The 26,870-nt window shown below is 41.7% G+C and overlaps 1 long non-coding RNA gene across 2 annotated transcripts in view; it reads right to left on the reverse strand.

Moving 5' to 3' along the window:
* Positions 1-26,870, reverse strand: part of LOC148000389 (uncharacterized) — a 319,504-nt gene that overhangs the window by 148,096 nt on the left and 144,538 nt on the right. For both annotated transcript variants that reach the window (XR_015639646.1, XR_015639647.1), the window contains exon 3: positions 26,478-26,601. This is a non-coding gene — a long non-coding RNA (uncharacterized LOC148000389). The remainder of the gene's footprint in view (positions 1-26,477; positions 26,602-26,870) is intronic.

The raw sequence follows: 26,870 nt of genomic DNA on the forward strand, positions 1-26,870 counted from the left end.
ATACTTCACGCTCTGTGTTTCATACAAGAGGAGCGCGAGATAATCTGATGACTAATTTAAAATGAAGATCAGATGGGAGAACAAAGGGAGGGAGAAAGGAAGGGAATGGAGGAAGGATGGGGGGGAGACAGGAAGGAAGGACAGAGAACTAGAAAGGATAAGAGGAGGGAAGAAACTCAACTTGAAAAGAAAAAGGGGAAAGATGTGACCATCTTTTCATATTAATGGAGTAAGAAGAGGACTGGAATTGTCCCACATATCAAAGAGGAGGTGACAGAGCAGCTGAAAAGTACATTGTTTTAGTTAGGGTTTTATTGCTGTGAACAGACAACATGGCCAAGGTAACTCTTAGAAGGATGACATTCAGTCAGAGATGGCTTACAGGTTCAGAAGTTCAATCTCACATCATCAAGTTGGGAGCATAGCACAGTCCAGGCTCTTTCTCCTGGGTTGGGTCTCTCTGTTAGCAGCTTTGCTTTGCTGATATCCCATGGCTCTATCATCTTGAACCTCTTAGGTTCTCCAAGGCCACTCCAATGTTATGGCTTCTTGTTCCATTTTCTGGGATCCACTCATGATCTTCTGTGCTCCTCCAGAGGGCTTGGGTCACATCTCCAGTTCTGTGCTCTGTCAGCCTCTTGTTGACTCCAATGTATTCATACTGCTGTTACTGGTGATTATCCTATAGTGCTGGCATCTGCATTACACTGTTGTCTTCTGCAACTAGGCTTCACCAATAGCCTTTCACAGGCTCTTTTTATGATTCCAAACCTCAACTGCTTTGCACAACCCCTTCAGTCCTGGGACATCAACTGCAACTGAGGATACACCTTCACCAAAGGCCTTCCCTGGCCTCTCACAGTGTCAAGCATCAGCTGCTCTCCATGACTCCTTCACACTTTCAAAATCAGTACTATCCAGGTGATTCTCCCACATTACAAGGTCCAGTTGCAGCCTGAGGTACAACCTTGGCTATCTCTGGGACACAGCTTCTTTGTCCTCTTAAAAAACACTCCCCAGCTTTCACCTCAGTGATGCTTGTCTCCTCTTAATCGCCTATATTTTCTTAGCTCCAGCAAACCAACACCAATTTTCCCAGTAATCGTTTCTATTTTTGAGGCTAAAGCTAGAGCCACATGGGCAATGCTGTTGAGTTCTGCTGCTTGCCGGAGCTGGAACACAGCCTCTTTGTTCTATTACATTATCACTAGCTTTCTGTTTTTCAACTCCTTTTCTTCCTAAGTTTGGCTGTTCTGGAACTTGCTCTGTAGATTGACCTTGAACTTGGAGACCTACATGGTTCTATTTCCTGAATACTAGGATCAAAGGTGTGTTCCACAATACCTAGACTTAAGCTTTTCTCTATTTAGAACTTGCTCTATCTAAGGCTGGCCTTGAATGCCAAGATCTGCTTGCCTCTGTCTCCTGAGATTAAAGGTGTGTATCACCGTGCTTGAACCCAGGCTTAGCTGGGTGGGATCTTGCTGCAAAAAACTTGCTCCTTTTCATTAAAATGCTTTGTCAATGCAATTAATATAAATCTCTTTATCTTACTCCAGGTAGACTCTTTAGACAAGGGCAAAACGCAACCACATTCTTTACCAAAATATTCCAAAAATGGTCTCTAGGCCAAATACTGAAATTCTTCTCCACTGAAACCTCTTGTGCCAGGTCTGCATTGTGTCAGTAACTCTCAGCAATTTAGTCTTCCATATTCCTACTATGAGAGCCCATTAAGCCCCTGTCTTAGTTAGGGTCTTATTGCTATGAAGAGACACCATGACCAATGTAAATTTTATAAAGAACAACATTTAACTGGGGCTGGCTTACAAGTTCAGAGGTCTAGTCCATTATCATCAAGGTGGGAGTATGGCAGCATATCAGCATCCAGGCAGGCATGGTGCAGGAGGAGCTGAGTTCTACATCTTCATCTGAAGGAAGCCAGTAGCAGACTGAACATCACCAGGCAGCTAGAAGGAGGGTCTTCAAGCCCACCCCCACAGTGACACACTTCTTCCAACAAGGCCACATCTTCTAATAGTGCCACTCCCTGGGCCAAGCATATGTAAACCATCACAGCCCCACTTATAGCATCCCACTGTTTTCCAAATCCAAAGTCCCCAAATCCACATTTTTCCAAAAAAACCCCACCCTGATGATATGTATATATGTATGTATATATATATTTATATCTATATATGCAAGGTAGATAGATAGATAGATAGATAGATAGATAGATAGATAGATAGATAGATAGACAACATAGATGTGTGATATAATGAAAACCAAAAGAAGACCCTTGGAAGAGTAGAAGTGTCCACTCCAAAAAGAAGACTGATGAGACTAAAGGGTAATGCAGTACTAAACAGGACTAAAATGGGGTGGGCAGAAAAGAACACATCTGGATCCCCACCCGCTGCCACAAGTTATAGGCGGGTGCCACTATGATGAGCAACTGTGGGGGTGGAGATATGGGAAAGAGAAAGAAATGGAACACTTTTTGTACTTTGAAGAGGGGCAGAACTAGAGACACAGGGTGGTAAGGAGCAGCGTGATGTGAATAGTCTGCTCTGTCACCTGAGGCCGTGGTGATGACTAGGCTTTTGGTGCTGCAGACTGTGTGTCTATGGCCCTGCAGAAATAGGGGGTGTGGGAGTGGGTATGTGTTGATGTCCATGTGTTATAAACAATAGAGCTGGAGAGGTAGGTATGCCCAAGTTGTAACTTACTTGGTTGCATTATAAGCCCCAGATGCTGGATGAAGAGCTTCAGGGTGTGATGTTTTTTCTTGCTGGATTCTGGATTCCCCTTTTTGGCATCACTTGTTCATTGCTATACCCCAGTTCATCTATTATGAAGTAGGGATGTTTACTCAGTGTGATTATATGTTTACAAGTATATTACTTTCTTTGTAATTTAAAAGAGCTCACAGTTATGCTACTTTGGATTTTAAACTGTTAGAATTTTAAAGATGTTCTAGACTTTAAAACCTGGTTTATATTTTATATAAGTCTATGGGAGAGAATGGAAGATTTTGGTTAAAGGTGATATATCTGGACATCAAATTGACAATATGTGGAGTTGTGATAAGTAGAATTTCAGGCCTAATTTTTGCTAATTACTTTTCTAATTCCTGCAGCTGGTATCACAAACAACACCATAGGAATTCTTCTATGTTACTTCCCAATTTTTGCTCAGTTTCCTTCAGCCTAACGGCTATACCAAAACCATTACCTCACACTGTGTTTTATCACTCTTGATGACAAGCACGGCTCCTCCTGGTCTCAGGATGAATGCCTCACTACCATTACCTTAGAGGACGCATGCGCTCACATGGCCTGACTCACTTTCATGCTCTCAGGCACATATATTACAATATTTTTCTATCTTTTACTATACATCTATTGCCCTGGTTCTTTGTTTCTTTGTGATTCTGCCTTTCATATCAAAAATCAATACGAGATTGGGGGGAACTTTCACCTGTTCTTACCCAGTCCCCAGTCTCATTAATTCTCACTTCAATTCTTGTGAGAACTACTTTTCGGCCAGCATCTTCTTATACAAGCCTGCTCTATGTAAGAGCAACCCCTCATCTAAACTGGAAGTAAAAGAATACAATGGCTAAAGAGCAGACGTCAGAGATGTAACCATGTCCTAGACTTGGAAAAGTTCCTTAACTTTTCTGACTCTTCCTGTCTGAGATCCCTGGCTCTGCACTATTGCGATTCTAAATTCATAATGCAATGAAGCACATTTCCTACCATGAGTATCTCATATACCTCGTCTACCATAATTATCATACTCTTTGTCGTCACCAGTGCAAATTCTCTATGCCCATAACCAGCCCAGCTTTCTAACTTTTGGAAGAATAGCATGAACCCTGTGGTTTCGAGGACACTCATTTTTAAAAAGGAGAGGCTCTTGGTTTAAGCCATCAACCCTCAAGAGTGTGACCAGTGAGTTTAGTTCTGCCACAGTTGCACAGCAACAATTAACACAACACGGCACGGAAATTCATGTCTGAGAACTCAGAAATCTCTTGCCCATGTGTGAAGATGAGTTTGAGAAGGAAGAAAAGCAAACAGTTACCAATGATGAGGTGTGGAAGCTCAGACATGGCCAAAATAATTGTAACACATCTCAGAAGGCTGTATATTGTGTAATCCAATTTTGTGGCACCACATGTTATCTCAGAACTATAATTGACCTTGGTCCCTCAGTCTTCAAAGCTTCCTGAAGCCTTCTTCCTAGGATGGTTAAATTTTTAGACAAACAACACCCAGAGGGAATTTTTGAAATCATACAGTATATTGCTGCATTTGCCATAAACACTTGATTCAGCCAAACTAATTTCGTGTGCTTCAACTTGTCCTGGGGATAGAATGTGAACAAGAAAGACAAGGGCATGCCCTCTTAGTCTCCCCCTTTAGCAAGTGAGATAGATCATAAACAGATAGAAACATAAATAATAAAGCAAGTTTCAGAGAATGGTAATATCTAATGATAAATGCACCATGGGGCAATGGGGTAAGGGAAGGGGGGATAGGGAGAGAGGGAAAATCTATGTAGCCACTGGGAAAAAAGAAAAACTTTGTAACATAAATCTGTATAAATGAGGCATGAGGCAACCATACATAAAATAGAGTGGCATAGAAAGAGAACAAGGTGATATATATTGCTACTTTGTAGGGTGTCCACAATGGACAAGTCTTTTGTGTTATTTCTACTGGGTGTCCTGATTATGGAGTCTCTGGGCTCAAGGGGAAACAACAGGATGATGAGAAACAAGTTAGAGGCACTTCCTCCCAGAAGAAGACCCTTTGAGCAAGACACCTGCTAGACTCCCCAACATTCAGTGATGCCTCTCAGCTGCGGCTGCCCGGTTTCACCTGCATGAAGCTGAATGAAAACCAAGAGGCTTTCCTCAGGTAGAAAGCACAGCAATCTGTTCTGTTCTCTTGTCAGGTCATAAATAATGAAGCACTGATTTGGAAGATGGACATCTCTGGCTTTGGTGTGAGGTAAATGCCTGAGAACAGATGATTATAGCTGCACAGTATAACTGAGCAGAGAGAAACAAGGCCACCTCCATAGACCCAGGGGTGCTCTAGAGTGAGACATCTGCCAGCATCAAGGGTGCTCCAGGAAGCTACATAAAATAACCAAGCTAGAGCATCTGCTGAGGTCACAGCAGAGCCCAGGTAGCTCACTGCTTTTGTTCTTTCTGACTAATTGTGCTCCTGCTGGTGTCAGAGATCACTAAGGAACAGCCAGAGTCATGGTGGGTGGGAAGCACAGGTTAACTAGGACACATTCTAGTGCAAGCACAAGAACACCAATTAGGAAGAGCAGGAGGCAGCCCATGTGTCTTTGACCTCCTCTTGCTGTGCTTTCTTGCAATAGAAGATTTTCCTCTGGACTTTGTCACAGATAGCTCTCAGAGCAGAAAAGCTCTGGGGATACAAGGTGAGTGAAATTCAAGGCAGAAAACTCCTGAAACTGCACCCCAACATTGATGGCCCCATGTGATCCTTTTTTCTAGGCAAAAGGCTAACACTTTCATTGTATTGTCAAAGGGAATAATGACCTCAAATAACTGTAAGTGACGATGCTGCTTCCCAGCCTTACTGCATCAAATGTGATCAGGAGTCTAAACCAGGCAAAATGTAAGTGAAATGAAGACAATCCCCAGGTCAGATGCTCTGCTGTTGGTGCCTCAGATATGAGTGCTCCATGTGCTCACTTCTGTTAAGTTTCAGGGCTACGTCACCAAATTATTTATTTATTCATAAGATCACCAAAGCACCAAGAAGTTAAACATGGTGTCCAGGATGTCCATTGGCTCTGGTGCAGCACTGTCCAATATCAAATCAAGTTTTCCTGATTTGTGCACACGGAGGCTTTCAAACACCAACCAGTGTGGAGGTGGGTCTCATGGTAAGACCATGTCAGTACTTCACATCCATACAAACTATCTTCTCCAAGAGCCCCGCCCTAACTCTAAAACAGTTTTGAAGAGCAACACTGTGAATTCAACTGAACAGTCTGTTTTAAACGTTTTAGTATATGAAATCTGGAATTCATATATTAAATTATTCATAGAATTATACATATCCTCCCTTTCCTCACCTCCCTCTAACTCCTTCCATGCTCTCCCCACTCTCAAGTTGATAGCCTCTATTATTTTACTGCTATGTGCACATATGTACACAAATATAAATACTATCTCCTGAGTCCTTTTTACTGTTTGTGTGTGTATGGATTCAAGGATGACCACTTTGTATTGGACAAAAAAATTGGAGGTTACCAACACTATTTCTATCAAACAAGAACAGAAAGTTCCCAATGTCTTAAGCAAATTTTTCTTGGGAAATTTTTCTTAGACTCTCATAGTCAAGTGGAAATGGTGGCTACCCTCTTAAAGGTCCATCCAGCCATGAGGGTATAACCCAGGTTTCTTTAGTAATTTACATGTGCCTATGTAGATAATTAGATAATGGTCTGGCTGATATACAGTTTTATCAAGAAAAACAGTATAGCTTTAATCGCATTGATAGATCCATTTAACAGATGAGACATTTAGGGGCTGCACTGTCTGGCATTACAAACTTTGTGCTGGAGGTACCTGCCTTAGATCAACTTGTGAGATCTGGCTTTGACTTTCTCAACGGGAAAGGCCTCATTTTGTCCACATAACATTTTTACTGATTCTTGGAGAGTTTCACATCATGCACCCAAATCACATCTCTTCCCAGTCCTTCCAAGTCTGCCCTCCAACCCTGTGACTCTCCCACCAATGACTGTAAACAGAAAAAAATAAGAAGAAGAAAAAAGAAACAAAACAAAAGAGAAAGCCAAGTCCACTTTGTATTACCTATGTATTCACTGGACCATGGTCAAACTCAGTGGGCTGCTTCTTAAATAGAACCAAACCTTTTCCTTCTCACACTCCCGTCAGAAGTCATCAATTGTAAAGAGATACTCCTGAGTATCTCCATCACACTTTTTAAGAGTTCTCTTCAGTGACTTCCTATCTAGGATGTTATTTTTTTAATTTGGCTTTCATTTTTAGGGAGGTTTGGATTGTCAGAAGGCATGCCGAATCTCTCCCTCTCAAGTGTGTGTCTTCTGTCATTGATATCATAGCAAATCTAGCATCCTTGATCTTCGCAGTCGTTGGAAGCATGGAGCATGGACCTGCACATAGTTTCTGGGGACAGCAAAGACCACAAACATTCCTACTACAGTAGGGATTAGGAGATAAGACTACTGGAGGCAGCCCAGAGCACGAACATTACTTCAGGGTGCACCACATGCCAAGACCTTTGCACGGCCTTTGGTGATAACTCAGACTGCAGACATCAGTACATACCCCAGATGCACTGCAGACCATGGACATCAACATGGCTTCAGGGTGCAGCAGAGACCATAGACCTTTGCATGGCGTTTGGTGATAACTCAGACTGCAGACATCAGTACATACCCCAGATGCACTGCAGACCATGGACATCAACATGGCTTCAGGGTGCAGCAGAGACCATAGACCTTTGCACAGCCTTCTGTGGTGAGTAGGACTACAGACATCCCCAGCTACAGTAGGGCTAACAATGAAAGATTCTCTTCTCATGTGCCTTAAATTCTCACACAACATTTTGCCTCTGAGCCATGCCTTCAGTGCCCTGTCTCTCAGCTCAGGTGTTATCACTGTACCTATAGCAACATGTAATGGAAAGACCATGGCTTTGAAACTAGGGCTGTCTTCAACTGCTAAGGATTTGATCATAGGCCAAATATCACAACTTTCTGATTCTCAGAAAGAGGTATCTATAAAGAATAAGGAAAATAATCCTACAGAGTATTCATGAGGGGTCAATAGTACTGAGCAGCTAGAGTACCCAGTGCACAGCTTGGAGCTCTTCCTACATTCCTATATTAACTGGGATTGCAGCTGAGCCTGTAGGCATGGCCTGGAGTCAGAAAAACTGCACTGCAGGTCCCAGGTGGCACCCTCTGCCCTTGGGCTGGTCACATGCTCTTCCCTTGCCAGTTGCTCTTTAAGAGGAACCAATTTTGCATTTCCGGATAGATCCACACTCCAAATTATGTTTGTTTTAAAATAATGAATAGTGGCATTATTATCTCCACTGCTCTCCAGGGCGCTCTGTGCAGAATGTATTCTCCTTGCATTATCAGAGCTTCGCTGTGGCAGATAAATGGGCCAGTGTGAGTGGAAGTACAACAAAGAAGGGAAAGCTGGCCCTGAGGTTGCCTACCTCTGTGGAACCTCCCAGGAGGCTGCCAGAAAGCCTCTGACACCCAGGGAAACAGTGAAATGTTGCCACAGGCTAGAAGAACACTGAACAGACAACAGAAAGAAAGCAGTGAGCTGTCTGTCATTTATCACTTGGATTGTCTCCGGTATTGTCAGATGACCACCAGTAGGAGGTAGAGTGGTTTGGAAAGCCAAGAAGGAATGCATGGCAAATGGCATCTTGTACAAAATAATCCTGCAAAAGCTGTCTGCTCCTTCGATTCATGGTGGGATCAAGAAGCTGAACTGCGAGGCATGACCACCATTTCCAAGGATCTCAGCGAGGCAGGGTCTGTCTACCCAGAACATTCATAGCTGGAGTTTCCAGCTCACCCATGCCTTTGCCTTTGTTTTTGTTGCTTCTCACAAAATGCCACTTCACTTCTCTTAATTCCCAGATACTGAGGATTAGGCTTCTGTTTTTTTGTTTTTTTTTTTTTTTTTCAGGAAAACAAACTGAGGCCCTTGCTACCTCTAATACTCTTTTGGTGTTTAGGACTGGGAGTCATCTTCTTCTAGGAGGCCACACTTGACTGGTGAACATAGTCTCATGCTGGTTAGGAGCAAGGAATTGGTGTCTCATCCAACATGTTGCTGTCTCCTCTGCTTCACTTCAAGGAAAGTCACAGAACAGATCTGGACCACCATGAGGTTGGCAATATAGGAAGAGCATTCAGTTAATTCTCCAGATGATATAAAGCTTCTAAAGTATATTTCAGATGTCATGTTCAAATATAATTACTTGCTTCATCATGGAGCTAATTGAGCAGTTGAAAATTCGAGATGTGTTCTTCACTTAACTTTAAATACATATTCTATGCATGTGCCACCATCCTTGACAGAGCATGTTGCTTTAAGTCTAGGATTTCATAGAATAGTTCGCCCTTTGCAATCTTTTTGTTAAAAGCACATCCCATTTAAAAATTAATATTTTAGGACCCCTTTTCACTTTGCAATTTTAGCATATGAAAAATATAAAAAAATCAACATATGTTTAGATTTTCTCAACTTTTCATAGGTTGTGTAAGGATGTGCCCCTATCTCCCACTTTCTTAGCCAGTGTTTAACTCATTTAACTAATGCCTAAAACATCACTTTGTGTAACTTCATTTGTGTGTGTGTGTGTGTGTGTGTGTGTGACAGAGAGAGAGAGAGAGAGAGAGAGAGAGAGAGAGAGAGAGAGAGAGAGAGAGACTTTCAGAATTGGGAATAGTATGGTTCTGAAACAGAGTTAGGTTTTCAGGTGACTATAATCAGAGCACATGTCTACATAAAATCACGTAGGTCCAGGGAAGCATTCTATACTTGTCCACTCTGACTGGTGAAGATTGTGTCCAGAAAGAAGTCAGTAATTTGCTTTGCTCTCTTTTTCTATGTGAATATATTCTGTGAGGTCTCTAACACATGAGATCGGGGGAAGGGGACATTTGACATCCAAATTACAAGGAGAAATAAGTAACTATTACCACCTAATGTGGTTATTTTTTTAATCCTTTAGCTAAGTATGACTTAAACATTAGCTGGATATCTTGGAGTAAATATGATCCAGCGCAAAGTACAAGTTATGACAAAATTAACATTTTCCAGCATTTTTAATTCCCAATGAGTGCTGGCACGATGTCTCAGCAAGTAAAAGCGCAGGTCATGTGAGTCTGACAGCCTGATTCCAGCTAGAACCTGTAATGGGCAGAAAGAACTAACTCCTGAAAAGTGACTGATTTCCACACACTTTCCATGGCAAGCACATACCTGCAGTAATACACACACACACACACACACACACACACACACACACACACACACACTATTAATAATATAATAATAGCAATGTAGTAGTAGTAGTAGTAGTAGTAGTAGTAGTAGTAGTAGTAGTAGTTGGCTTAGGGATATAGGACTGAGTTTTGCTGGTATGTGTCTCAGCAGGCATTCATGGTTATTGGGGTGATGTGTTCTTGGACATCTCATCTGTGATTTTATTTCCTTTGGTCATGAACACTACATTATGAAGTGTCCCTTGATGTCAAAATCTCTGTTCGTGAATAGAGATGGCTGAATAGCTTCCTTACGCTTCTTCATGCAGGAGTACAGATAATCAAAGCTCTACCAAATCCCACCAGAAAGGCTTTCAGCAGCAAGTTTTCTAATGAGCAGGGGAAAAAGATGTGTTTTAGCAGGCTTAGACTCAGAAGTAAGACATGACCCAGAGTCCTCCATGTAAACATGAGTTAAGGGGCTTGCAGAACATGGCCTGAGAGGGAAATCATAATATCTAAGGAGAGTGTATTAATCAGTGTTTTGTTATTGAAACAAATGGTTTGATGTAATTAACTTTAAAAGTAGAAAGAAAAAACTTTTTGGCTCACATTTTTGAAGGGTTCAGTCTATAGTCTCCTGGACCCTAAGCTTTAAACACTATGATAAAGCAGTGGACCATAATAGTTACACAAGGCAGACAATTCTATTCCACTTAAAAACCATGGAGATAGATGAGAAAGCTGTAGAGTCTACTTCAAAGCCACACTCATGACTGTTGGGAATTGGTTCTAATGCTTTGTCTTGATTCAGCCCCCAAATCAGGAAGCTGTGTGTCCAAAAACTGAGTGTCCCTGTCCCCAATTAGTTTTTGATTGATCAATAAAGAGCCAATGACCAATGCCGGGGAAGAGAGAGAGTGCAGTGGGGCTTCTAGGTTCCTGGAAGAAGAAACATAGGGAGGAGAGAGAAGATTTCCACCAGGAGAAGGGAGTGGGATGCACCACACCAGGAAGGAACTAGAGGGAGTAACAGCTGAGATGTAGGTACAGAAGGAAAGCAGCCCCCAGAAGGGCTGCTCAGAAGCATCTTAGACAGCAAAGATAAGCAGGGGTGGGGGACGCCCAGAAGGAGCCAGAGCAACAGGATAAAATATAGATTTAAGAGGTGTTAATTCAGGAATGTCAGAGGAGAGAATGTGCTGGCTGGGGGAGTGGGGGTGTTAGAAGTGTCCGACTATTGAACTAGTCAAGTCATAATACAATTAGATGGCACGTGTGTGTCTTTCATTTGTGAATACAGAGAGCTCTTGCACAGGTCTAATGTATGCACAACCCACCAGGAGCAGAAGCAGATTAGCTAATTCACCGCTATAAATGAGAGCCAAAATTCTACTTGTAGGCCCCTCTCCTATATTCTATCACCTTCCAATAACACCAGGCTGATGACTGGGCTTTTACAGGGAGACTCTGAGGGAACATTCCTGATACAAGGTATTTAAAAAGTATTATCTGCTTCCCCTCACTCTGCCACACCCTCTGAAAACCTAGGCATCCAGCTATAAAACAGAGTTCTCTGTATGAAATCTAAAAAGTTTCTTACTGCCTATAACAAACCTTTAGGCCTCTTCTTTTGTATCTTTGACAGTTATGCTTGGAGGAGGTAGTGAACAGGACACACCCTGGTCATAACACAGAAGCAGATGCTGAGGCCAATGGCAGCTATAACATCAGATTTGTAACTAAGTTGTTCTCAGCATCCAGCACACAATGACATGAGGCTGATGGGCTACTCCTCAGAACTTCTGGTTTCATGGAAGCCTGAGAATCTTTATACTTACATCCTGAACCCAATACTTAGAGAACGGTTGTTGGAGCATAGAGTCATGCTCACATTGGAAGCCATAACAGGACTAGTCTCTCCGCCTCACACTTGCTCTGTCTCACTTCTATCTAAGGACTTCAGTTTTTTATTTCACCACCTCCCACAGAAATGTCCTGTACTTAGCACAGTGCCATGTCCTTGGATCTGTCCCAGCTGCTTACTCTTCTCTTTCTTATAGACAGTAAGATCATCACCTTGAGAGCTAAAGGGGAGCCAACACCCTATCTCCCTGGGATACTGCTTTGTGTGAGTGTGTGTGTGTGTGTGTGTGTGTGTGTGTGTGTGTGTGTGTGTGTGTGTGTGTGTCTGAGAGAGAGAGAGAGAGAGAGAGAGAGAGAGAGAGAGAGAGAGAGAGAGATCAGAACTAGAGCTAGGATTCTAATTTCCCAGACTCTGCTGCATCCTCTCAGCCTACTCTAACTTTGTTTTTGCTTCTATGTTCTGTAAATGACAGGATGAAATAAGTAACAAATATGACATAATTGAGCTACTCAAGTTGGTTATTCTTCATTCTTTTTGGAAAATATGACTAAAACATTAGCTGGACATCTTAGAGTATATCTGACCCAGGGCATAGGGAAAGCTATGATATAATTAACAGGCTCCAGCCTTTATATTTCCCAGTGTGGGTCAGCAAGATGGCTCAGCAAGTAAAAGTGTATGCCCTGTGTCTTGGTTGGGGTTTCCACTCCTGCACAAGCATCATGAGCAAGAAGCAAGTCGGGGAGGAAAGGGTTTATTCAGCTCCACATTTCTGTTCATCACCAAAAGAAGTCAGGACAGGAACTCAAGTAGGTCAAGAAGCAGGAGCTGATATAGAGGCCATGAAGGGACGTTATTTACTGACTTGCTTCCCTGGCTTTCTCAGCTTGCTTTCTTATAGAAGCCAACACTACCAGCCCAGGACACAACGGACTCTCCCACCCTTGATCACTCATTGAGAAAATGCTTTACAGCTGGATCTCATGGGATCATTTCATCAAGATAGGTTCCTTTCTTTGTGGTAACTCAAGCTTGTGTCAAGTTGACACACAAAGCCAGCCAGTATACTAGGTAACAGGTACCCCCCAGGAAGCACTTGGGAAATTTCATCACTTATAGGAAAAGAGTGAGGTTTGAAGAAAAATGACATTTTGTAACCCAAGCACATAATTCTGCCACTAGCAGAGGACAAATCAGAGCTCCAATTGCTGTAGAGAAAAGCAAGCACTCCTAACAGTTCTGATTTAGCTTGAGTCCATTATTTTTTACTGAGCAGTCTCATGCACTAAGGCTGGAGTTACTCAGAGATAGCTGGGAACTATCCTGGAAGTTCATAAAAACGGTAGTAATGACACATGACATTTTTATTACTGCTAGCTTCCTTGTGGTTGCATATGGTCCTTCTCTTCCATCATAATTGCTTTTTAGAAGCTGTGTGAAGCTCTGATGTGGTGTGGAACAGTTTAGAGAAGAAGCTAGGATCTTACAGACTAATGGGGAATGTAGACTCTGTCAGAGACCTGACAGAGAGGACAGTGTTCAAATTAGACAGTTTTAAATAATCTTCATAACAGGACTATTTGCAAAACTGTAGGTGGAGCTAAGGAAAAGTAACCCAAAGCATAGCATCATTTCTGCTTAATAACAGTGGGATAAGCCTTTAGCTTACAAAGACATGCTGAGTGCCAGACATGAACTCTGGTCTTTGAAAAATGAAATTACAGTGATGCCATTGGGTCTACAATGGGCCAGCATCTTATATGATGCTGGGGTTCCCAATTGGAAAAAACATAAACCAAAACTGTTCAGCATAGGGATCTATTAATACAACCCAAAGATTTCAGCATTGAGCTGTTCACAGCACAGTATGAAAGGGTCCAGCAAGCAATTAGAGAAGTAAGCAGCAGAAATCCAGCACATTTCTCAAAGGCTCATCTCCACTGGAAACGAAAATATTTCTGAAAATGAGGATTAAATCCAAGACAGGGAGATAGGAAGCAAAGAAAAGCTAAAAATCATTGTTATTCAACTAGGCATCCCTAGTATTTTTAAATGAGAGATATGGTTTGAATTTTAGGGGTTATAAGAAACAAAATAATATTAAAAGACTCAGCCCTTATTGCAACAGGAGGAACATTCATATATTCAATCTCAGAAAATAGGAAAATAGAATCTGGGGAGATTGATTTGTTGGGTAAAGTGTTTGCTGTCCAAGCTTACAGACTTGGGTTGCAGACCCAACATGCACCTATAAACTCAGCAGTGTCAAAATAGAAATATGGATTCCATGGTCTCACTGGCCAGGCAGTGTAGCTGAACCAAAGACATTTAGGTTCCACAGACATCCTGTCTAAGAAAAAAATAAAGACTCCTAACATCAACCTCTTTATTCCACATGAGCCCCATGAATGAGCATACTCATACACACATGTGCACATGAGCATACAATACACAGAGTGTAAAGCATAAGTAAGTAAGTAACTAAATAAATAAATATGAAAACAGAAAAGGTACACATTTATTAAGAAGTAGACAGGAATCTCATGTGATTTGCAAGGATATTAATATTTCTTTTCAGTCTAGAAGAAGGAGGGGGAATGCAGCAACAGAGTGGAGGTCAGCAGTAGGACACAGTTTGAACAAAGGTGTGAAATTAGAAGAACAAAGTGCACTCAGGGATTGGTAATTTGCCAGGAACAGGACCGAGCATAGAACACTTAGGAGGAAAATGAAGCAAAATTTATATGAAAATGTAGACTAGTGCCAAATTGAGACAGACGATTTGGAAAAAGAGACACAGGGAGATACTGTACTAAATGTTTACTAACTTTTGTGTGAACGGGGATGGCTTGCTCAGTCCCAGACGTGCTGTACCAAGAAACTCAAATATAATTGAACAGACTGAATAACAGGGAGCCCGGAAGCAGAAGTTTAGTCAAAACACAAACATCAATGAGAGAAAATTTCTGTGGACAATGGAGTTTGAGAATGGATACATATAAAAAGCAATTTAAGGTCAACATCTGAGCATATAGTCACTTCAACGTGTGTGAAGAATGGAAATGAATTTTGTCTCTGAAATTTCTAGATTAGCTTTCTGAAAAGATATTTATGCTCATGGTCATGATGGCTTGGGTTGAGACCCAGACAATCCAATCATGAAATTAAGTTATTGCCCTGCATCTAAATAGAGATGATGAATCAGGTGGCTGGGAAGACCTAATACAGGAAACTACACTTGAGTGATGGGTGGGTGGCATAAAGGAGTGGAAACAAAAACAAGAAAATCAGGATTAGAGACTGGTTAACAATAGGCTGTATCTTACTTAAAACACGCTGTCATGGCAATATTTAGCTGACTAACACAATAGCAGACATTCAGGAGACATGGGATGGAGTAATAAACAGTTTATACCTCAAATAGTCCAAATATTTTCTAGGCATTAAGGAAGTCTGAGTTGCAGTCTCATGCATTCATAGTACATAAAGTATAGAAAGGACAAGAATATTTTCTGACTTTCAGCTCACTTACATCTTTGGTTTAGTTCACAATTTCTCCAAAAACCTGGGTGTGGTGGTGTATGCTTTTGAAAGCAATGCTATGGGGACAGAGGCAGGTAGATCTGAGAGCTTGAGGCCTTCCCAGGCTACATAGTGACTTTCAGGTCACTCAGAGCTGCATAACATGACAAAGAAAAACAATTTGGAATTATGTTAGTTTTTTTGCTGTCATCATGATAAATCACATCAACTTTGTGAGCTAAAACAACAGCCATTTGTCATCTTTCAAGTCTGAAATGGGTAGCAAAGGGTCCAAACCAAGGTTGTCACTTCTTTGGGGCTACCGTTGTTTTGGGGTTCTAGAGAGAACCCTTCCCTGGCTTTCTCCAGATTGTACCAACTCCTGTCATTCCTTGGCCCATGGGCCTTTCCCTCACCTTCAAGGACAAATTAATGCTCTTGCTACTCTTATTCTCGATACAGTTCAAGTAGGGTAGAAAGATGGAAAAGTAGTAAGACATAGAAAGGAAAAGAAGCCCCTCTACCCTCGGATATGATTTACATTGCCATTGGGTGAAAGTCATGGTATTCAATACAAATAATACAAATCAAAACTTCTGTGAAGAAATGCCGACAGAGGCAATGTGCCCTTTTCTTGAAGAGACTTCAAACATAAATGGTAAAACAATAAATGAGTTCTTCCAAGGTCCCCAAGTTTGTGCCCCTATAAACGTAATCTTTTTTTTTTTATTATTAACTTGAGTATTTCTTATTTACATTTCAAATGTTATTCCCTTTCCCGGTTTCCGGGCAAACATCCCCCTAATCCCTCCCCCTCCCCTTCTTTATGGGTGTTCCCCCCATATATATGTGTGTGTATGTATATTATGTATATTATATGTATGTATATAATACGTGTATATATATTATGTATATTATATGTATGTATATAATACGTGTGTGTATGTGTGTGTGTGTGTGTGAAAGAGAGAGAGAGAGATTGAGATTTTGAGGCTCCCCCCTCTGCCACCCTCCCCCCAACAATCACGTTCACTGGGGGTTCAGTCTTAGCAGGACCCAGGGCTTACCCTTCCACTGGTGCTCTTTTTTTTTATTTTTTTTTTTATTTTTTTTTATTAACTTGAGTATTTCTTATATACATTTCGAGTGTTATTCCCTTTCCCGGTTTCCGGGCAAACATCCCCCTCCCCGCTCCCCTTCCTTATGGGTGTTCCCCTCCCAACCCTCCCCCCATTGCCGCCCTCCCCCCATAGACTAGTTCACTGTGGGTTCAGTCTTAGCAGGACCCAGGGCTTCCCCTTCCACTGGTGCTCTTACTAGGATATTCATTGCTACCTATGGGGTCAGAGTCCAGGGTCAGTCCATGTATAGTCTTTAGGTAGTGGCTTAGTCCCTGGAAGCTCTGGTTGCTTGGCATTGTTGTACTTTTGGGGTCTCGAGCCCCTTCAAGCTCTTCCAGTTCTTTCTCTGATTCCTTCAATAGGGGACCTATTCTCAGTTCAGTGGTTTGCTGCTGGCATTCGCCTCTGTATTTGCTGTATTCTGGCTGTGTCTCTCAGGAGCGATCTACATCCGGCTCCTGTCGGTCTGCACTTCTTTGCTTCATCCATCTAGTCCAATTGGGTGGCTGTATATGTATGGGCCAAATGTGGGACAGGCTCTGAATGGGTGTTCCTTCAGTCTCTGTTTTAATCTTTGCCTCTCCCTTCCCTGCCAAGGGTATTCTTTTTCCTCATTTAAAGAAGGAGTGAAGCATTCACATTTTGATCATCCGTCTTGAGTTTCGTTTGTTCTAGGGATCTAGGGTAATTCAAGCATTTGGGCTAATAGCCACTTATCAATGAGTGCATACCATGTATGTCTTTCTGTGATTGGGTTAGCTCACTCAGGATGATATTTTCCAGTTCCAACCATTTGCCTACGAATTTCATAAACTCGTTGTTTTTGATAGCTGAGTAATATTCCATTGTGTAGATGTACCACATTTTCTGTATCCATTCCTCTGTTGAAGGGCATCTGGGTTCTTTCCAGCTTCTGGCTATTATAAATAAGGCTGCGATGAACATAGTGGAGCACGTGTCTCTTTTATATGTTGAGGCATCTTTTGGGTATATGCCCAAGAGAGGTATAGCTGGATCATCAGGCAGTTCAATGTCCAATTTTCTGAGGAACCTCCAGACTGATTTCCAGAATGGTTTTACCAGTCTGCAATCCCACCAACAATGGAGGAGTGTTCCTCTTTCTCCACATCCTCGCCAGCATCTGCTGTCACCTGAGTTTTTGATCTTAGCCAATCGCACTGGTGTGAGGTGAAATCTCAGGGTTGTTTTGATTTGCATTTCCCTTATGACTAAAGATGTTGAACATTTCTTTAGGTGTTTCTCAGCCATTCGGCATTCCTCAGCTGTGAATTCTTTGTTTAGCTCTGAACCCCATTTTTTAATAGGGTTATTTGTTTCCCTGCGGTCTAACTTCTTGAGTTCTTTGTATATTTTGGAAATAAGGCCTCTATCTGTTGTAGGATTGGTAAAGATCTTTTCCCAATCTGTTGGTTGCCGTTTTGTCCTAACCACAGTGTCCTTTGCCTTACAGAAGCTTTGCAGTTTTATGAGATCCCATTTGTCGATTCTTGATCTTAGAGCATAACCCATTGGTGTTTTGTTCAGGAAATTTTTTCCAGTGCCCATGTGTTCCAGATGCTTCCCTAGTTTTTCTTCTATTAGTTTGAGTGTGTCTGGTTTGATGTGGAGGTCCTTGATCCACTTGGACTTAAGCTTTGTACAGGGTGATAAGGATGGATCGATCTGCATTCTTCTACATGTTGCCCTCCAGTTGAACCAGCACCATTTGCTGAAAATACTATCTTTTTTCCATTGGATGGTTTTGGCTCCTTTGTCAAAAATCAAGTGACCATAGGTGTGTGGGTTCATTTCTGGGTCTTCAATTCTATTCCATTGGTCTATCTGTCTGTCTCTGTACCAATACCATGCAGTTTTTATCACTATTGCTCTGTAATACTGCTTGAGTTCAGGGATAGTGATTCCCCCTGAAGTCCTTTTATTGTTGAGGATAGCTTTAGCTATCCTGGGTTTTTTGTTATTCCAGATGAATTTGCAAATTGTTCTGTCTAACTCTTTGAAGAATTGGATTGGTATTTTGATGGGGATTGCATTGAATCTGTAGATTGCTTTTGGTAAAATGGCCATTTTTACTATATTAATCCTGCCAATCCATGAGCATGGGAGATCTTTCCATCTTCTGAGGTCTTCTTCAATTTCTTTCCTCAGTGTCTTGAAGTTCTTATTGTACAGATCTTTTACTTGCTTGGTTAAAGTCACACCGAGGTACTTTATATTATTTGGGTCTATTATGAAGGGTGTCGTTTCCCTAATTTCTTTCTCGGCTTGTTTCTCTTTTGTATAGAGGAAGGCAACTGATTTATTTGAGTTAATTTTATACCCAGCCACTTTGCTGAAGTTGTTTATCAGCTTTAGTAGTTCTCTGGTGGAACTTTTGGGATCACTTAAATATACTATCATGTCATCTGCAAATAGTGATATTTTGACCTCTTCTTTTCCGATCTGTATCCCTTTGATCTCCTTTTGTTGTCTGATTGCTCTGGCTAGAACTTCAAGAACTATATTGAATAAGTAGGGAGAGAGTGGGCAGCCTTGTCTAGTCCCTGATTTTAGTGGGATTGCTTCAAGTTTCTCTCCATTTAGTTTAATGTTAGCAACTGGTTTGCTGTATATGGCTTTTACTATGTTTAGGTATGGGCCTTGAATTCCTATTCTTTCCAGGACTTTTATCATGAAGGGGTGTTGAATTTTGTCAAATGCTTTCTCAGCATCTAATGAAATGATCATGTGGTTCTGTTCTTTCAGTTTGTTTATATAATGGATCACGTTGATGGTTTTCCGTATATTAAACCATCCCTGCATGCCTGGGATGAAGCCTACTTGATCATGGTGGATGATTGTTTTGATGTGCTCTTGAATTCGGTTTGCCAGAATTTTATTGAGTATTTTTGCGTCGATATTCATAAGGGAAATTGGTCTGAAGTTCTCTTTCTTTGTTGTGTCTTTGTGTGGTTTAGGTAGAAGAGTAATTGTGGCTTCGTAGAAGGAATTCGGTAGGGCTCCATCTGTTTCAATTTTGTGGAATAGTTTGGATAATATTGGTATGAGGTCTTCTATGAAGGTTTGATAGAATTCTGCACTAAACCCGTCTGGACCTGGGCTCTTTTTGGTTGGGAGACCTTTAATGACTGCTTCTATTTCCTTAGGAGTTATGGGGTTGTTTAACTGGTTTATCTGTTCCTGATTTAACTTTGATACCTGGTATCTGTCTAGGAAATTGTCCATTTCCTGAAGATTTTCAAATTTTGTTGAATATAGGTTTTTATAGTAAGATCTGATGATTTTTTGAATTTCCTCCGAATCTGTAGTTATGTCTCCCTTTTCATTTCTGATTTTGTTAATTTGGACACACTCTCTGTGTCCTCTCGTTAGTCTGGCTAAGGGTTTATCTATCTTGTTGATTTTCTCAAAGAACCAACTTTTGGTTCTGTTGATTCTTTCTATGGTCCTTTTTGTTTCTACTTGGTTGATTTCAGCTCTGAGTTTGATTATTTCCTGCCTTCTACTCCTCCTGGGTGTATTTGCTTCTTTTTGTTCTAAAGCTTTTAGGTGTGCTGTCAAGCTGCTGACATATGCTCTTTCCTGTTTCTTTCTGCAGGCACTCAGCGCTATGAGTTTTCCTCTTAGCACAGCTTTCATTGTGTCCCATAAGTTTGAGTATGTTGTATCTTCATTTTCATTAAATTCTAAAAAGTTTTTAATTTCTTTCTTTATTTCTTCCTTGACCAGGTTATCATTGAGTAGAGCATTGTTCAATTTCCACGTATATGTGGGCATTCTTCCCTTATTGTTATTGAAGACCAGTTTTAGGCCGTGGTGGTCCGATAGCACGCATGGGATTATTTCTATCTTTCTGTACCTGTTGAGGCCCGTTTTTTGACCAATTATATGGTCAATTTTGGAGAAAGTACCATGAGGAGCTGAGAAGAAGGTATATCCTTTTGCTTTAGGATAGAATGTTCTATAAATATCCGTTAAGTCCATTTGGCTCATGACTTCTCTTAGTCTGTCTACATCACTGTTTAATTTCTGTTTCCATGATCTGTCCATTGATGAGAGTGGGGTGTTGAAATCTCCCACTATTATTGTGTGAGGTGCAATGTGTGTTTTGAGCTTTAGTAAGGTTTCTTTTACATATGTAGGTGCCCTTGTATTTGGGGCATAGATATTTAGGATTGAGAGTTCATCTTGGTTGATTTTTCCTTTGATGAATATGAAGTGTCCTTCCTTATCTTTTTTGATGACTTTTAGTTGGAAATTGATTTTATTTGATATTAGAATGGCTACTCCAGCTTGCTTCTTCTGACCATTTGCTTGGAAAGTTGTTTTCCAGCCTTTCACTCTGAGGTAGTTTCTGTCTTTGTCTCTGAGGTGTGTTTCCTGTAGGCAACAGAATGCAGGGTCCTCGTTGCGTATCCAGTTTGTTAATCTATGTCTTTTTATTGGGGAGTTGAGGCCATTGATATTGAGAGATATTAAGGAATAGTGATTATTGCTTCCCGTTATATTCATATTTGATGTGAGGTTATGTTTGTGTGCTTTCATTCTCTTTGTTTTGTTGCCAAGACGATTAGTTTCTTGCTTCTTCTAGGGTATAGCTTGCCTCCTTATGTTGGGCTTTACCATTTATTATCCTTTGTAGTGCTGGATTTGTAGAAAGATATTGTGTAAATTTGGTTTTGTCATGGAATATCTTGGTTTCTCCATCAATGTTAATTGAGAGTTTTGCTGGATACAGTAATCTGGGCTGGCATTTGTGTTCTCTTAGGGTCTGTATAACATCAGTCCAGGATCTTCTGGCCTTCATAGTTTCTGGCGAGAAGTCTGGTGTGATTCTGATAGGTCTCCCTTTATATGTTACTTGACCTTTTTCCCTTACTGCTTTTAATATTCTTTCTTTATTTTGTGCGTTTGGTGTTTTGACAATTATGTGACGGGAGGTGTTTCTTTTCTGGTCCAATCTATTTGGAGTTCTGTAGGCTTCCTGTATGTCTATGGGTATCTCTTTTTTTAGGTTAGGGAAGTTTTCTTCTATGATTTTTTTGAAGATATTTACTGGTCCTTTGAGCTGGGAGTCTTCACTCTCTTCTATACCTATTATCCTTAGGTTTGATCTTCTCATTGAGTCCTGGATTTCCTGTATGTTTTGGACCAGTAGCTTTTTCCGCTTTACATTATCTTTGACAGTTGAGTCAATGATTTCTATGGAATCTTCTGCTCCTGAGATTCTCTCTTCCATCTCTTGTATTCTGTTGGTGAAGCTTGTATCTACAGCTCCTTGTCTCTTCTTTTGGTTTTCTATATCCAGGGTTGTTTCCATGTGTTCTTTCTTGATTGCTTCTATTTCCATTTTTAATTCCTTCAACTGTTTGATTGTGTTTTCCTGGAATTCTTTCAGGGATTTTTGCGATTCCTCTCTGTAGGCTTTTACTTGTTTATTAATGTTTTCCTGTGCTTCCCTAAGTGTGTTCAGGTCTTTCCTGAAGTCCTCCAGCATCATGATCAAATATGATTTTGAAACTAGATCTTGCTTTTCTGGTGTGTTTGGATATTCCATGTTTGTTTTGGTGGGAGAATTGGGCTCCGATGATGGCATGTAGTCTTGGTTTCTGTTGCTTGGGTTCCTGCGCTTGCCTCTCGCCATCAGATTATCTCTAGTGTTACTTTGTTCTGCTATTTCTGACAGTGGCTAGACTGTCCTATAAGCCTGTGTGTCAGGAGTGCTGTAGACCTGTTTTCCTCTCTTTCAGTCAGTTATGGGGACAGAGTGTTCTGCTTTCGGGCGTGTAGTTTTTCCTCTCTACAGGTCTTCAGCTGTTCCTGTGGGCCTGTGTCTTGAGTTCACCAGGCAGCTTTCTTGCAGCAGAAAATTTGGTCTTACCTGTGGTCCCGAGGCTCAGGTTTGCTCGTGGGGTGCTGCCCAGGGGCTCTCTGCAGCGGCAGCAACCAGGAAGACCTGTGCCGCCCCTTCCGGGAGCTTCAGTGCACCAGGGTTCCAGATGGTCTTTGGCTTTTTCCTCTGGCGTCCGAGATGTGTGTGCAGGGAGCAGTCTCTTCTGGTTTCCCAGGCCTGTCTGCCTCTCTGAAGGTTTAGCTCTCCCTCCCACGGGATTTGGGTGCAGAGAACTGTTTATCCGGTCTGTTTCCTTCAGGGTCCGGCGGTGTCTGTGGCAGGGGTCCTGCCGCTCCTGGGCCCTCCCCCACGGGAGCCCAGAGGCCTTATACAGTTTCCTCTTGGGCCAGGGATGTGGGCAGGGGTGAGCAGTGTTGGTGGTCTCTTCCGCTCTGCAGCCTCAGGAGTGCCCACCTGACCAGGCGGTTGGGTCTCTCTCTCACCGGGTCTGGGAGCAGAGAGCTGCTGCGGGCCGGGATCCGTGGGTGTGGGACTTCCGGTAAACACAGAACGTGCCCGGTTCTAGAGAAATTCTGCTTCCGTGTGTCCCAAGCTCACCAGGCAGCTTTCTTGCAGCAGAAAATTTGGTCTTACCTGTGGTCCCGAGGCTCAAGTTCGCTCGTGGGGTGCTGCCCAGGGGCTCTCTGCAGCGGCAGCAACCAGGAAGACCTGTGCCGCCCCTTCCGGGAGCTTCAGTGCACCAGGGTTCCAGATGGTCTTTGGCTTTTTCCTCTGGCGTCCGAGATGTGTGTGCAGGGAGCAGTCTCTTCTGGTTTCCCAGGCCTGTCTGCCTCTCTGAAGGTTTAGCTCTCCCTCCCACGGGATTTGGGTGCAGAGAACTGTTTATCCGGTCTGTTTCCTTCAGGGTCTGGCGGTGTCTGTGGCAGGGGTCCTGCCGCTCCTGGGCCCTCCCCCACGGGAGCCCAGAGGCCTTATACAGTTTCCTCTTGGGCCAGGGATGTGGGCAGGGGTGAGCAGTGTTGGTGGTCTCTTCCGCTCTGCAGCCTCAGGAGTGCCCACCTGACCACCCACTGGTGCTCTTACTAGGATATTCATTGCTACCTATGAGGTCAGAGTCCAGGGTCAGTCCATGTATATATAAACGTAATCTTAACAGCAATGCCCCCTCATCTTCTAAGTAAGTCACTTGTATTAGGGTTCTCTAGAGTCACAGAACTTATGGAATGTCTCTATACATACTAAGGGGATTTATTGTAATGACTTACAGTCTGCAGTCCAATTAACCCAACAATGGACAGGAATGGATGGGAAGTCTAAGAATCTAGTAGTTACTCAGTCCCATGAGGCTAGTTGTTTCTACCTGCCTTCTGTATAATCTAGAATCCTGAAGAAGTAGGTCCCAATGGATGTGCTGGCACGTAAGTACAACAGGTAAATAGTGAGTCTTCCTTCTTCTAATGTCCTTATGTAGGCCTACAGCAGACAGTGTGACCCAGATTAAAGGTGTATATCACCATGCCTGGATCTGAAACCTGCTTTGTCCCAGGCTGACCTTGAACTCGAAGACCTGCTTGTCTCAGTCTACTTTGATTAAAAATATGTACTACCTTGTCTGGGCCTATGCTTTTCATGGCTACTATGCCTCAAGATCTCCATGTCAAGTTACAGGTCAGAAACCTGTGTCTTCCAGTATCAAGATCTGGATCACAGGTGAGCCCTCCATTTGTGGATTGTAGTTCATTCAGGTTATAGTCAAGTTGACAACCAGGAATAGTCATCACATCACCTCATAGCTCCATTTACAACAAAAAATTATAAATAAGAGAAATAAATATTGCAGCTCATATATTTTTAAGTTAGAAACTACTTATGTAACTTCATAAGCCATAAAATCTCAATCTCTCTCTCTCTCTCTCTCTCTCTCTCTCACACACACACACACACACACACGTACACATACACACACGTATTATATACATACATATAATATACATAATATATATACACACATTATATATATATATATATATACATACACACACATATATTAAGACACTTGGCTATCTACCTCTCTGTCTCTGTCTCTCGCTGTCTCTGTCTCCCTGTGTCTCTGTCTCTTTGTCTCTCTGACTGCTTCCGACATCCTTGCTCTTTTATTTACTTGTAAGGATGTTGGTGATTGCACTGGATGATCGAAGCATCTTCTCATCCTAGCATCCTTAGCTTAATCACACTGGATCATCCCATTTGTTATGCCAGGAATATTTTTAAGTCCTGAGAATTACGTTGTGAATATTTTGGAGAGCTATTATTTTGCCCCTTAGATTAAATGTACATGATGTTACTTGGAATCCCCTAGATATTATGATATCCTTTAAAAGGCCACTTATGTAGTTCCTAGTAGTCAATAATTCACTGGTGCTCTAAGGCAGAGAACTCCCAATCTTGTTCCAGTCCCTATGGAATAAAGACACCATCCTCAGGGAGTCACCAGGCTAGCTCTTCTATCATCGCAATCTTCTCCTCTTATCAGAAAAGACTTGTCAATATCATTTTCTTATACCAAAGGAATGTCACAGATTCTAGTTCTTAGGGTAGATAGATTCTTTAAGGAAAGGAAGAAAGGTAGAAGAGGGACAGTGAGAGGAAGAAGAGCAGTGGCTTTTAGAGTGCAGAGCTCGGCTGAGTACATTTCAATTAACTATATTCTACATGCTTTTTGTTTATTCCTCAGTTAAAATAGCAGGCATCATGTTCTATATTTTATTCTATGGCAGAATTGGACACAGAAAAGATTAAAGACGTAGACTGAGCAGTAGTGCTATCCACAGCCTACAGAGCTTTTACTGCTACAATGCCAATCATTGACTGATTCCCCACTATCAGCATGCTGGACCACACACTGTAAACAGTTCCACTCATCCTTTTAACAGCATCATCCTATACATCACTCCCTGGGCCTGGAATTTTCTTCCCTCTACAATTCATTTCTTGTTCTACAGCTTATCTGGTTGAACCTGACCTCTTCACTGTGAGAGTTTTTGTGACTATTCTTTTTGCAGTAAGTCTCCAGTCAAATAATCCTGACCCCTTCGATGTAGTAAAATTTTCATTATAGCACTTTTACCAAACAAAAGTAACATATACATTTTTCGTAAGTAGAAAAGTCCATAAAATCTATATAACGCAATTTTGTGCCTCTGGAACCTCCTTCCCATGCCCGCGCAAAATGTAAAAACAAAAAATGCCAAACATAGAATAGGCACTTCTATTGAGTGAATGGGTGGGTGAATGTGTGCCAGGATTGTTGATAAAAGGAAGAGGGCAGGAAGCATGGTCTGCGGGTAGAAACTATACAGTAAATAAGCATTTGCTGGATTTGAAATACTATTGGAGATGAATGGTCCATGAACCAGGATGGAGATAGGGAGTTTAGCCAATATATGGCTATATGGCTCTTTTTTTTAAAAAAAAAAACTAAAACTAAAGAAATGTTTGGTATCTATGGATAATTTTATTCTGTGACGGCCTACTTTGTTTTTGTTACAAATGAGACATGACATTAGAGAAAACAAGATCCTGTGGGGCAGGGCATGGTTCTGGAGCCAGGCCAGCTTGGAAATCATAGCTTCTGTCCCTTATGAAATTTCAGGAAATCAATTACACTCTCAGACCCTGGTTTACTTCCACTTATTATTAAAATGATAAATTCTAGGTTTCAGCATTGCCCTAAATGTGCAACTGCTGATAGAATTTAAATCACCAGATTTGTAGACATGTTTGTTTGTTTGTTTGTTTTGTTTTGTATCCCAATTTCCCTAACCGGCTTGGGCCAACCTTGCAAAGTGAGCTGACATGTTTTCATTCTCAGTAGCTTTTTTAAACATTGGGGTTACATCTAAAGATTATTATTGTGTCCCTCAGATGCCTCTGGGGGATGGCTGATGTTTAATAGAATCCCATTCCTCCACAAAGACAGCTCTGCAGAGATGTATCTGAGAGCAGCCATCAGCCCTAGCTGTTCCACACTCACCTTGGGTAGGAAGGAGGACAGGCTATTCCCTGGAGCCAACCACACATGCAGGGAATCAGATGATGGGAGGCCAGGTCAGCTTTGGCTTCCTGTCAGTGAGTCTGCCTCCAGCATCTATTTCTCCCTACAGACCAAATGTAACATGGTGAGAAATTATTTCTAAAGAAACTTGCAGGCCCTTGAGCAAAAAGTTGATCCCATTACCCATCAATCTTCATTATAATAAGAAAATAGAGCTGAGAATCCCCCATGGAGATCTCAGGTCACCTCAAAATTACCCTGTACAAGACTTAGAGAATTATAAATTTTACATTAAAAGCTCCATTTTAATAAACCCAATTCCAGACTCCTTCTCTGATGTCTCCTATCACTTTCTGCTGCTTGATACACCTG

This window comes from Rattus norvegicus, chromosome 16 (assembly GCF_021556685.1).
Source record: "Rattus norvegicus strain SHRSP/BbbUtx chromosome 16, alternate assembly SHRSP_T2T, whole genome shotgun sequence".
Lineage (NCBI taxonomy): Eukaryota > Metazoa > Chordata > Mammalia > Rodentia > Muridae > Rattus > Rattus norvegicus.